Below are 11,974 nucleotides of genomic sequence, written 5' to 3'. Positions count from 1 at the left end.
AAATTGTGCTCCACTGTCATAGACTTATTAGATTCAAGGGTTAAATTTATATCACAACAAGCTATCAACGTTTGATTTTGTGGAGGATGGCCTAACATAGGATTAAGAAAATAATGATCAATAATTCTTTTTCATAATTTAATTCCTTCTTACTGCAATGTTTTATATCTGCAACAATGAAAAAGTTTCTGTCCACCATATTTAATGCAACTTCACTTATATGGTAAAATCTAGACCTAAGGGTATATATCATATACTCTTAGAATATCTTGACTTTCTAAAAAGCTTCAATTATCCCTAAAAAATCCTATTCCTAATATTAATTTTTTGGGGGGCAGGGCAATGGGGGTTAAGTGACTTGCCCAGTGTCACACAGCTAATATGTCAAGTATCTGGGGCTGGATTTGAACTCAGGTCCTCCTGAATCCAGGGCCAGTGCTTTATCCACTGCACCACCTAGATGCCCCCCTAATATGAATTTTGTTAATTGTAGGATCAAAGGTTTTAAACTTGAAGAGACCTTAAAGATTTCCTACTAAAATTGTCCTTATTTTGCAAGTGAGGATACTGAGACCCAGGAAGAATGAACACACTACTCAGAATCACACAGGCAGTAAAGGGCAGAGCTAATATTTAATTTTAGGTTATCTTATTACAAATCCAGTCACACATTTTTGGTTTTGGGCAGGGCAATGAGGGTTAAGTGACTTGCCCAGGGTCACACAGCTAGTTAAGTTTCAAGTGTCTGAGGCCAGATTTGAACTCAGGGAGTCCTGAATCCAGGGCCGGTGCTTTATCCACTGTGCCACCTAGCTGCCCCCAGTGACATTTCTACTATGTTGTACCTATACATCCCTTGTTTATACAGGTTGTAAATCTACCACTGGATAAGTAAAAGACTTCGGGTGTTGGGGTGTTCTATCAGGAATCCTTAAAGTTCACTGAACCTATACAAAAGAATGGATATGCAATGTCAAAGATTATTTACAATACAAACCAACTTTTAGGTGTACACTGTTTTACACTAAACTTTAAGTGAACATATGGAAAAGACATGAGCCTGTTGTTATAAAATCTGCGTCCTATTAGGGTATTTGAAATGGCACAAAACAATGTCTTTCCCTTCCTTTCAATCTTCTTGTTATTCCTTTGTTTCCATGATGCCCCAGTGTTTTGAACTCTATGAAAGTCAGAGGCTATAAAAATTGGAGGTATTCTTCCTGTTGTTCCCATTAGCCAAAACAAATGAAGAGAGAAGAACAGAGAGTCTCTTGTCTGAATGGTGAGATCTGTAATGAGGGAATTGGGTTATTTTCATTCCCTGTAGCTATTAAATAATTAGGACAGCACTGCACAACACATTGACAACAATATCATGGATGGTTACATGTAGATATAGAATCTGAAAACAATGTAGTAACGTATGCTTGTGGCATGCAAAAGGAATGCTGTTCATAGAGGAAGACACTGGATTTTTAAAATAAAACTTCATTAATAACATTTGCTAATTCTTACCAACCTTTTTTTGTTCACTCGATCAATCATAAAAGAATTAATTTGTAATCCTAAATAAGTTAATTTTATGTTTATATTTGGAAAAAATCAGTTCTTAAAATGCCAACCTTCTACATTCTAGGTAGGAGCAGGTAGATGGCACAGTAGATCCAGTGCCAGACCTGGTGTCAGGAAAACTCATCTTTCTGAGTTCAAATACAGCCTCAGACACTTACCAGTTGTGTGACCTTGGGCAAGTCAGGTAACCCTCTTTGTATCAGCTTCCTCATCTGTAAAATGAGCTGGAGGAGGAAATGGCAAAGCACTCCAGGATGTTTGCCAAGAAAATCTCAAATGGGTTCATGAAGAGTTGGACACAACTGAAATGACTGAACAACAACAATATAGCAATGAATATTTTCACAACATTTTAGGATTTCATCATCACAATCACTTGTAGTTGGCAAAACCTGTATTATATACTCTTTCACAAATGGGAAAATAGAGGTTGAAATTCAAACAGATAGAAGTGTCAGAGACAATTTAAGTATAGTTCTTTCCTGACTTGTCACCCAGTTTCTTTTGCTACATTGCATTCTTTCAAAAAAAGAAAAGAAACATCAGAAGTCATATTCATAGTTATCTATGTTTTTATAGCTATGATTATGTTTGTATGAGGGAAGGGAGAAGAAATCATTGCTTAAGCACACATATGAGCCATCAACATTTTACATTAATATCCATCCCTAAGGAATTAGAAAAAGAGTTTAGAGGTAGTGTGCTATAATGAAATGAGGGCTCTTTTTTTTAAAGGGGCTGTTCTATAAAACTAGAGACCCATGCTCTAGTTCTAATGCTATGACTAATTAGTTTCTATGACCTTTTGTTACTTAACCCTTCTACTCCTTCACCTGTATATTCATATTACTGAGCTAGATGATCTCTGAATTATCTTCTAGCTCTGACACTCTCTGTCCATTTGTTAATCCGATTCTTACACTATGAGCAAGGGTATTAGATCCATGAAGACAACCAACAATCATAATAATAAACTCATGCTGAGCTTGCATATATATTTGCATGTGTTTTTAATACACACACGTATATACATACATATATATACATTTATACACATATTTACTGTGCAAATATTTGTAGGTATACATATCATGCTAAACTTTGATATAGAACAGCTAGGTTGTATGTATAATGGATAGAGTGCCAGCCCTGGAGTCAGGAAGACTTATGCACCTGAGTTCAAATCTGACCTCAAACTCTTAGCAGCTCTGTGACCCTGCACAAGGCACTTAACCCTATATACCCCAGTTTCCTCATCTCTAAAATGAGCTGGAGAAGGAAATAGCAAACCAGTCTAGTATCTTTGCCAAGAAAACCCAAAATGGGGTAATGAAGAGTTGGACATATGTTTGTGCTTATAAGGGTGGGTCTATATGTACACATATATGTAATGACATTTAAGATGACACTATGTATATTTTATGTATATTTCAGCCCAAATAACAAGCTGTAAGAATGTCATAGTAGTAAAAAATAAAAATAAAAAGCATTTTAAAATGAGATTTGATCTCCAGTCCTGGTTCTGCCATTCACTAGCTTTGACATCATGCAAGTCCTTTTGATTTCCTTGAAATTCAATCGGTTCATTTCTTTACATCTGTTAAATAGAGTGAATTCTTGTACTTCTTATATCACAGGATACTTTGAGAATCAGTTGTGATAACTTATAGAAAGGTCTTTAGAAATAATAAAGTGGTATATGAAATATATTATTATTTTCTCAACATACATACATATGGACATAGACTAAAAGACAGAGACAGAGAGACAGAAAGAGTGACTTAAAGTTACATCTGTTACAAACAGTAGGCTGCAACTGGAATCAATAGCTGAGCCAGAAAAAGAGAATGAGATTTCTGTCTCTAAGATAGCTTTTCCTACTAGTTAGACCATATTCCAATGTGCTGTGTATCATTTACATCTTTCTGCATTAATTAAAAGTGGCATGTGGTTGATCAGAAATATTTGGGGATAATGTAAGACAGTCCCACTATAAATGTTTTTGTGGGTTGCCCTCAGAGTCCATTTACAAGAGGAAAATAGAAAGGTCCTGAAATATGTTACTATTTATAAAACATAACTTCTAGCAAAAATGTTTCCTACAGTTGAATGCTTTTGCATATGAAGTATTTGATTGCCCCTGAATGCATTACATTGTCATATGGGTATGGAGACCAAGAGGTTGGGGCTTGAAGGAAGAGAAAAAGCATAGTATAACATAAAAAGAATTAGACATGAGAGTCACAAGATATAGGTTCAAATTCCACTCAGCATGCCCTTGGATAAGTCATTTTACTTCTCTAGACTTTGGTTTCCTCATCTATAAAATTAAATTGTTGAACCAGATGATTTTAATATCCTTTTGCCTCCTAATAATCTGTGACTTTGTAAGTTATTTAGCTACCCAAGATTCTACTGTCTTATGAGTCAACTGCTTGAAAAGTCCATGTGTCTTCCCAAGCTTATAAACTACTCAGATATAGCTTGAAGGTATTTTAGACATGTGGCTAGTTACCGTGACTTCTATACAACGCTGGTCACAGGAACAAGAAATCAATAGAAATGTTTTGTAGACTTATAGTGCCATGAAATTAAAAGTATTAATACTCAGAGCCCTTTCCTTGAAAGCTTTTCCCTTATGGCCACAGTTCTATAGTGCAAGTTCTGCATAAGAATAGATATCTTTCAAGTCAACTGTGGCCCTAATCCCTTTTGCTAACCAGAAACTCACTAATGCTGAGCAGGCTTAACCTTCATCCTCAGTGTGAGTCAAAAGATTAGCACTGAAACCAGGCAAAGACAGAAAGAGAAGTATAAATCAGTAGAGTAGGTCCTGTCCCTTTTTGTCTTCTGACATTCTTTTTTTTTTTTTTACTTTGGCGAATCCATTTAATATCTACATTAACTCATTAGTTTACATTAAAATGTGTTTTTTTTAAGTTAAAAGTTTAAAAGTAATGTTTGGGCAAATTTGTTTTAGTGACTTCAGCTAAGTCCCTTTAAGAAGTAGGTGAGTTACTTATGACTGCTAAGGCTATTTGCAATGTGAGTAACTGTAGCTGGGGTTGTAACCCCAGGGTGAATGTGACCCTTATTGGGGTCATTCTATGGAAAATGTCCCAACTCCCCTTGAATCTCATGGAAATTCTAGAGAAACATGTAGCTCAACTCTAAAAAACCTTGGCACTTTGGGGTAATGGAACAAATACCTCAGTGACACTGAGCAGGAAAATTTGTTAATTCAGGAGACCTCATTGTCAGGCTCTTCTCTCATCTACTAAGCATAGCAGGAGTCCTGCTCTTTGGGCAAAAGGGAGATTACTTTGAAAACTCAAAGTGCTATGTGTGTCTTTGGAGACCTAGTGGAATAAGTTCCATAGGATGGTCTCATTCCCACACATATCACTGATATATAAAGAATTATCCTTAACCCTCACTGCCCTGCCAAAAATAAAAAAAAATAAGAATCATAGAATTTTAACTTCAAAGGTAAAATAGAAGTACAACTATTCCATTGTAAAGAGAAGTTAGAAATGAGAATGCATGCCTTTATGAGTATATGGATTGACTATTTAGTTTTAATTTGTTTGTTTCTTTGTTTATTAGCATTTTCTCAACAACTTTGTACAATTCTCTATCTCTGCATGGACGGAGAGTCAGGAAAACCTAAGTGCAGGGACCAGTAAAGAGATGTATTTTTCCTGTTCTCCCTAGAAGTGTCTTTCTTTTACTAGAAAACAAATGGAGTCACAGGTGAACAAGAGTTGTTATATATTATTAAATTATTTTATAGCACACATAATTAAATTATTACAGAGTACACAATACAATGACAGTCTGGTCTTATTTTTTCCTCACCCTTGACCTCCCTATTTATATGTGCCTATATGTGTGTGTATTTATATATGTGCATGTTCATCTGGAAAATATTGCTTAATTACGAAACAAAAGATCTCTTTTAACTGCTTCATTGCTGCGAATTATACCAAGCCCTTGGGCAGAATTCTCGTAAGTATTGTTTAGTTTACCAAATGTTCTGGGTCTCATGGAAATCATAACATGGCTGACTGATGTGATATTATGAAGCAATGTGACATTATTGAGGTAAAAATGTTTAGCTGTTATATTGAAATCAAAATGATGTTCTGACAGTGAAAGAGTTAAATCAATTTGAAAAGTTCAATAGGCGGGAAGAAAATCATTCTTCACACTCTTTGATAGCACATCCTGTTCATAATTTCATGTTCTACAAACCCTTTGATTGGGAAGGAAGTTTAGACTTTTTAATATTTTAATAGGTCTTTGTTGTCCACTGGTATGTTTTGGTACATAGAAGATTCATTCTTTCATACACAGCCAGACGGTCCATTGAAGAGCCATATCCGTTTATGTGGATATTACCCATGGAAAGAAGAAGAAAGAAAGAGGAGAGGGGTTGGTGCTGCCCATAAAAGAGCCATTTGTCTATTTTCAGTGTAGTGTCTTCTTCCTCAAATGCACAAGATCTCCATCCTTTATCCTAGATCTCACATCACATGGCTCTCTCATCTAACAATATCTGAGTCTTGGTCCTCACTGATTGAAATGTCTCTGACACTCCTGAATGATGAATTCCCGAATACACAACAAAGGTTGTTACACAGTGCAGTCCCTTGTAACTTACCTTGAGGGAAATGCTTTGTGGATAGGGTAATGTCATCACAGGTCCCTACACACACACCCACATTTTTCTTTGATCTCTTGGTGTTTACCTGTGGCTTATTGGTAAAGAGACAAGATGAATATTTCGAACTCAATTTTCAAAGAGATATGCTCCTTCACTAAGTATTCTTTGAAGTCAAATTCCTTGTGAGTTGTTATTGCCTCTTGGGACAAGCACATTTATTTATATAACCAAAGCTTCTTTTCCCATTCAAAAGTTTAGCTTGAGTTCCTAGCAGTTATGGCCAGTTCTTAGACAAGTCAACTTTTTCTTTCTTCATTTTTAAATTAGGGAAATGATTACTCTGGAGCCCATTTCATATACTTAGAATCATTTTAAGAATATATGTTAAAAGCAATTTTACATTCTCTTTATCCTACCACTATCTTCCAAAACAATTATATGTCAATTGAATGACTCAGAATTTCTTCTGTCCAAGTAATAAATCATAAGTGTAATGAGTAAAAAGAATTTGTCATTGTTCAGTCTGTGTATAGAGTTATGTGGCATATAACCCCAAATTTCTTTCAGATCATATATAAATACATAATAAAATAATAATGCTCATTAGTCAACACCAAATATAAGTTCCAGATGTTTAAACATCAAAGTATTTATGGGCCTATAGGAATCGCCTTAAGACAGGAACAGTTCTTCAGAAACGGGACTGGAAGAAAGCAGGCTTAAAAAAAAAAAAAAACCCTCCCCAATTCTCTGAAACAAAAGCCATTCTTGTTTATACATAAATTATGAATGACTTTTTAAGGGCTGACTCATAGACCAGTACATGTGCCGACAAATCCGGTTTCACAAGAGAATGAGAGCTGACTGGGCTAACAAGAATTTTACAACAAACCATTTTCCCCCCTCAAATCACATTTGAAGCAATTCTGTTTGTGCAGTTTTTCAGCCACCAATCATGTCAATGTAGAATGGGGCTCACAGCCTACTCCAACTTGGAGATAATATGAAAATTCATAGCACTTGAATTTTGTTGTTGTTTTTATTGTATACTGTCTTTGGTCTTTACAGAGATCTCTGGAATGTGCTGTCAGAGCAGACCCTCAATATTGCCCATCAGTAGACACTATTGTAATTGTTCTGAGAGCACATCACTAAATTTTTTAAAAGTCCACATTATTTATGCCTATTCTTTAGAATACCTACTTAGTGGACATTCCTCTAAGGTAAGGGAGGTAAGGAAGGAAAGAGTGAAGAAAAGACAGAGAAAGAGGCAGAGGCAGGGAGACAGAGAGACAAAAAGGCAGAGGGGTGTGTGTGTGTGTGTGTGTGTGTGAGTGAGAGAGAGAGAGAGAGAGAGAGAGAGAGAGAGAGAGAGAGAGAGAGAGAGAGAGAGAGAGAGAGAGAATCTAATAAGAGAGTAGGAGTGAAACACTGATCCAAGTATCTCCAAGTATCTGAGTTACTAGGAAGTCATGGTAGAAGTAGAGAGGAGAGAGGAGACTTGACAGTCTCCTCCAGAGGATCCCTGAATAGAATGAGAAGACATGAGTTACTAGAAAACCATTTAATCTCTCTGACCTCTGGTAATGAAAAAGGATCCAAAGGAAACAATCTTTTGGACCCAAGGAAGAAAGGGGCTCTGCTATGAGATAGTTCAGTACCAAGACTCTCTGAGTGCACACACACATACACACACACGATCCCAAAAGTATCTGTGTATACACAAAGACTATAATAACTTCAGAAGTATAAATGCAATAAAATTACAAATATAATATTTTAAATAATTATTTAGAATTTAAAATATTGTTGTTTCCTTTCAATTCAATTCAACATAATCACCATTTTGTGCTATACATCACTGTAGCTGATTTTTTAATTTTGTGAAAACATTCATCAGGGACTCATCAGTAACTGAAAGAACTATACCTGGAACCCAACCCTTAAGATCACCCAAAGAAAAGAGATTTTATTTGAATGTTTGTTTGGTTTGACTTTTTTTTTCTCATAAAAGATAGTTTTAATGTGTCCACATAAGAAAAGATCTAGGGGCAGCTAGGTGGTGCAGTGGATATAGCACCAGCCCTGTATTCAGGAGGACCTAAGTTCAAATCCAGCTTCAGACACTTGACACTTATTAGCTGTGTGACCTTGGGCAAGTCACTTAATGCTTATTGCCCCCCAAAAAAATCACGCCACAAAAAACAAACAAAAAAAGAGTTAGATCAAGTGACTGAAGTGGCCATGCAAGAGGACCTCTCCATCCATTCACTGGTCTGAGAAAGTGTTAACTAGAAACTGTCACATGTGCAATACATAATCACAGGATGCCCTGTCTTGTTAATATTCAAATTTTATTATTTGAAGTTTGTAAAATTAAATATGTAAAGTAAATATAATTAAATTTTAAAGTTATGTTTTTGTAAATTTGTATCATTATTTCTGAAATTATTAAAACACAACAAATATACATGTGTACATGTGCATTTTGCATATAAATATTTATATATTGGCTCACATGTGATATATACACATCTACATATTGTTTATATGTGTACATTTATGTGTACATTTGATTAAGTGAGCATGAGGTAGGGTGGGTGCAGTTTTTACCCATGATTATACTAGTGTAAGGAATTTGTTCTTTTTTTTTCTGTCATTTCAGTCATGTCCAATTCTGTGACCATATTTGGGATTTTGATGCCAAAGAAACCAGAATGGTTTGCCATTTCCTTCTCCAGCTCATTGTACAAATGAGAAAACTAAGGCAAACTAGGTTAAGTGACTTGCCCAGGATCACACAGCTAGTAAGTATCTGAGGCTGAATTTGAACTCAGGAAAATGAGTCTTCCTGACTCCAGGTCTACCCACCGTACCACCTAGCTGCCCCAGGTATAAGTGATGAAACTTCCTCTGCAAATGGAGAACTGTTCTGCACTTTAGAAATTTACTCCTCAGGGTGCTGAGAAGTGTAATGATTTACCTCGGTCACACAGCCTGTCCATGTCAAAAGCAGGATTTGTACCTTGGCCTTCCTGACTCCCTGTCCTCTATCCTCTGTTCTCTCCTCCTGTCTTCATTCTCCCTTTAAATGAAGAAGCTCAGATGCGCATATTGATGTCTAGATTGGGAGTAGGGAACTCCTGACTTGGAAAGCTCATTCTGGCACTCCCTGAGGGTGATGATGGCCAATCTCTAATTTTCTCTCTATGGTGGTTTCCTTGTATATAAAATGGACATGGGAATACCTGGACTGTGAAATTGGCAAAGTTCAAAAGAGATCGTAGATATAAAGGATAGAAAAAGTGTTTTGGTTTAAAAAAACCACATTAGGATGCAGAAAAGTATATGTCATAAAGAGATGGCTTTGGAATTTGGGAGACCTAGGGTCAAGTTCTGCCTCTGCTTCCCAGAAGTAACTTAATCTCTCGCTGTTGTAGGCAACTAAGACAGTTAATTACAAGCAAAATGTTGCTCTACACACACACACACACACACACACACACACACACACACACACACACACACACACGCACACACACGCACACACAAATTACTGAGATACTCCCAGTTATTTCTGAGATTTAGCAGATTATATGTTACATTAGTATTTTGTGACAAAATAAAATTTACCATTAAAAATATAGTGTTTTATGAAGTCTAAGGCCCTTTTGCTATAGGAACTATTAGCTAATAGGGAAAGAACTTACCTTTAAAAATAGAAATTTGGGGGCAACTAGGTGGTGCAGTGGATAAAGCACCAGCCCTGGACTCAGGAATACCTGAGTTTAAATCCAGCCTCAGACACTTGACAATTACTAGCTGTGTGACCATGGGCAAGTCACTTAACCCTCATTGCCCTGCAAAAAAAAAAGGGGGGGGGATTTGAGAGATAAATACAATGTACTTGTTGATTAAATGGATGATGTGTTTAGGACAGAAATTGACTATTGTAATATAAAACAATATTTTAAAGAGCAAATGGCCCATTATAACATAAGACAGTTTTTTTTTAATTAAAGAAAGTATATAAATGTATTAGATAAAATGGTACAATGGACAAATCCTTATTGTTTCATTCTTGTTTTTGTCTATAATTTCTTATTTGTTTGGTTCAACCAATGGGAATGCTTAATGAGAGCCCTTTTCCTTTTAATTTGATTAATATCCCATCACAAAGTTTTAAAAAAAATTTTTTTAGTGAGGCAATTGGGGTCAAGTGACTTGCCCAGGGTCACACAGCTAGTAAGTGTCAAGGGTCTGAGGCCAGATTTAAACCCAGGTCCTCCTGACTCCAGGGCCGATGCTCTATCCACTGCACCACCTAGCTGCCCCTCCACCACACATTTTGATGGAGTAGAAGGATAAATGACAGTGGACATAGAGATGGCTATGACTATAGGATGAGTATTAATGGCTGCCACTACATTTCATAGGTGCTGAATGTATTAGAACAACATAGACATATATACATACAGAATACATTGGCAGCTGGGTGACAAAGTGGATAGAGCATACTGGGCTTGGTTTCAGAAAGATGCATCTTCCTGAGTTCAACTCTGACCTGAGATACTTACTAACTGTGTGACCCTGGGCAAGTCACTTAACGCTATTTTCCTGAGTTTCCTCATCTGTAAAATGATCTGGAGAAGGAAATGGCAAACCACTCCAGTATCACTGCCAGGAACACACCAAATGTCGTCACAAAGAGTTGTACACAATTTAAAATGACTAAACAACACACTATATAGTGTTTTACATATGTGTACATTTATTTGTATACATACACTATACACATGAATGTGTTTACACATGCATGGTTCTTTCATCTGGGTGTTGCGATGTCCAATAATGCAAATACATCATGAAGACTGAAGACACATAAGTCATTGTGGACCATGGTTTGAGGTTATTCAAGAGTTCTAATATACGCAATTCTTTTGCTTGCCGTGTTTGTAAATAAAAGGAAAAATGAACGCAGGGAACACACAATGTTCTTTTCCATTGTCATCCTGATCCCTCCCTTTCGATGGATAGCAGAAAAGTTCCCATCTAATGATTTTGCTTGTCTCTCCAGTAAATAAACTAGACCTAATCAAGACCATAGATCTAGAGCTGAAATGGATCTCAGAGGCTGAAACTAACTTCCCCATCTTAGAGATAAAAAAAACTAAAGCCCAAGGAGGTAAAGTCACTTTCTAATATCATTCAGGTATTAAGTGCCAGAGGAGAGATTGAGCTCAGGTTCTCTGACCATGCTACTAGTCCTTCTCCTGAAAAGATGATGAATTCTGCTTACCTTATAGTAAGCATCTCTTACTAGTGCATACATCATTTAACTTTTTGTCCTAAAAAAAAAAAAATGTATTCTCATGTTCTACAGAGTTCAGTTTCATTTATCTAAGGCTTCCATCTTATCTTGTTCCAGACAACTCTGGCTTCTTTATGACCTGTTTTTGTCTAAGTACTGATGCTGTGATTTTTCAGCTTAATGAAGTCTAAATAGCCAAAGGCATAGAGTGGCTAACCTTTCACTTCTGAAATTCATTATTCTACCACTGACACAGAACTTCCAGGCAGTCAATTCTCATTTTATGCATAACAATAGCAGCAGCAACAACAGCTACTATTTGTAGAGGCTTTAAGGTTTTCAAAGGGCTTTACAATACTATTTTATTCTCACAGCCTGCTGGGACATGGGTGCTATTAAGTTATTATTATTCTCATTTTACAGAT

Source organism: Dromiciops gliroides, chromosome 1 (assembly GCF_019393635.1).
Source record: "Dromiciops gliroides isolate mDroGli1 chromosome 1, mDroGli1.pri, whole genome shotgun sequence".
Classification (NCBI taxonomy): Eukaryota; Metazoa; Chordata; class Mammalia; order Microbiotheria; family Microbiotheriidae; genus Dromiciops; species Dromiciops gliroides.
This window is presented reverse-complemented; position numbering follows the sequence as displayed.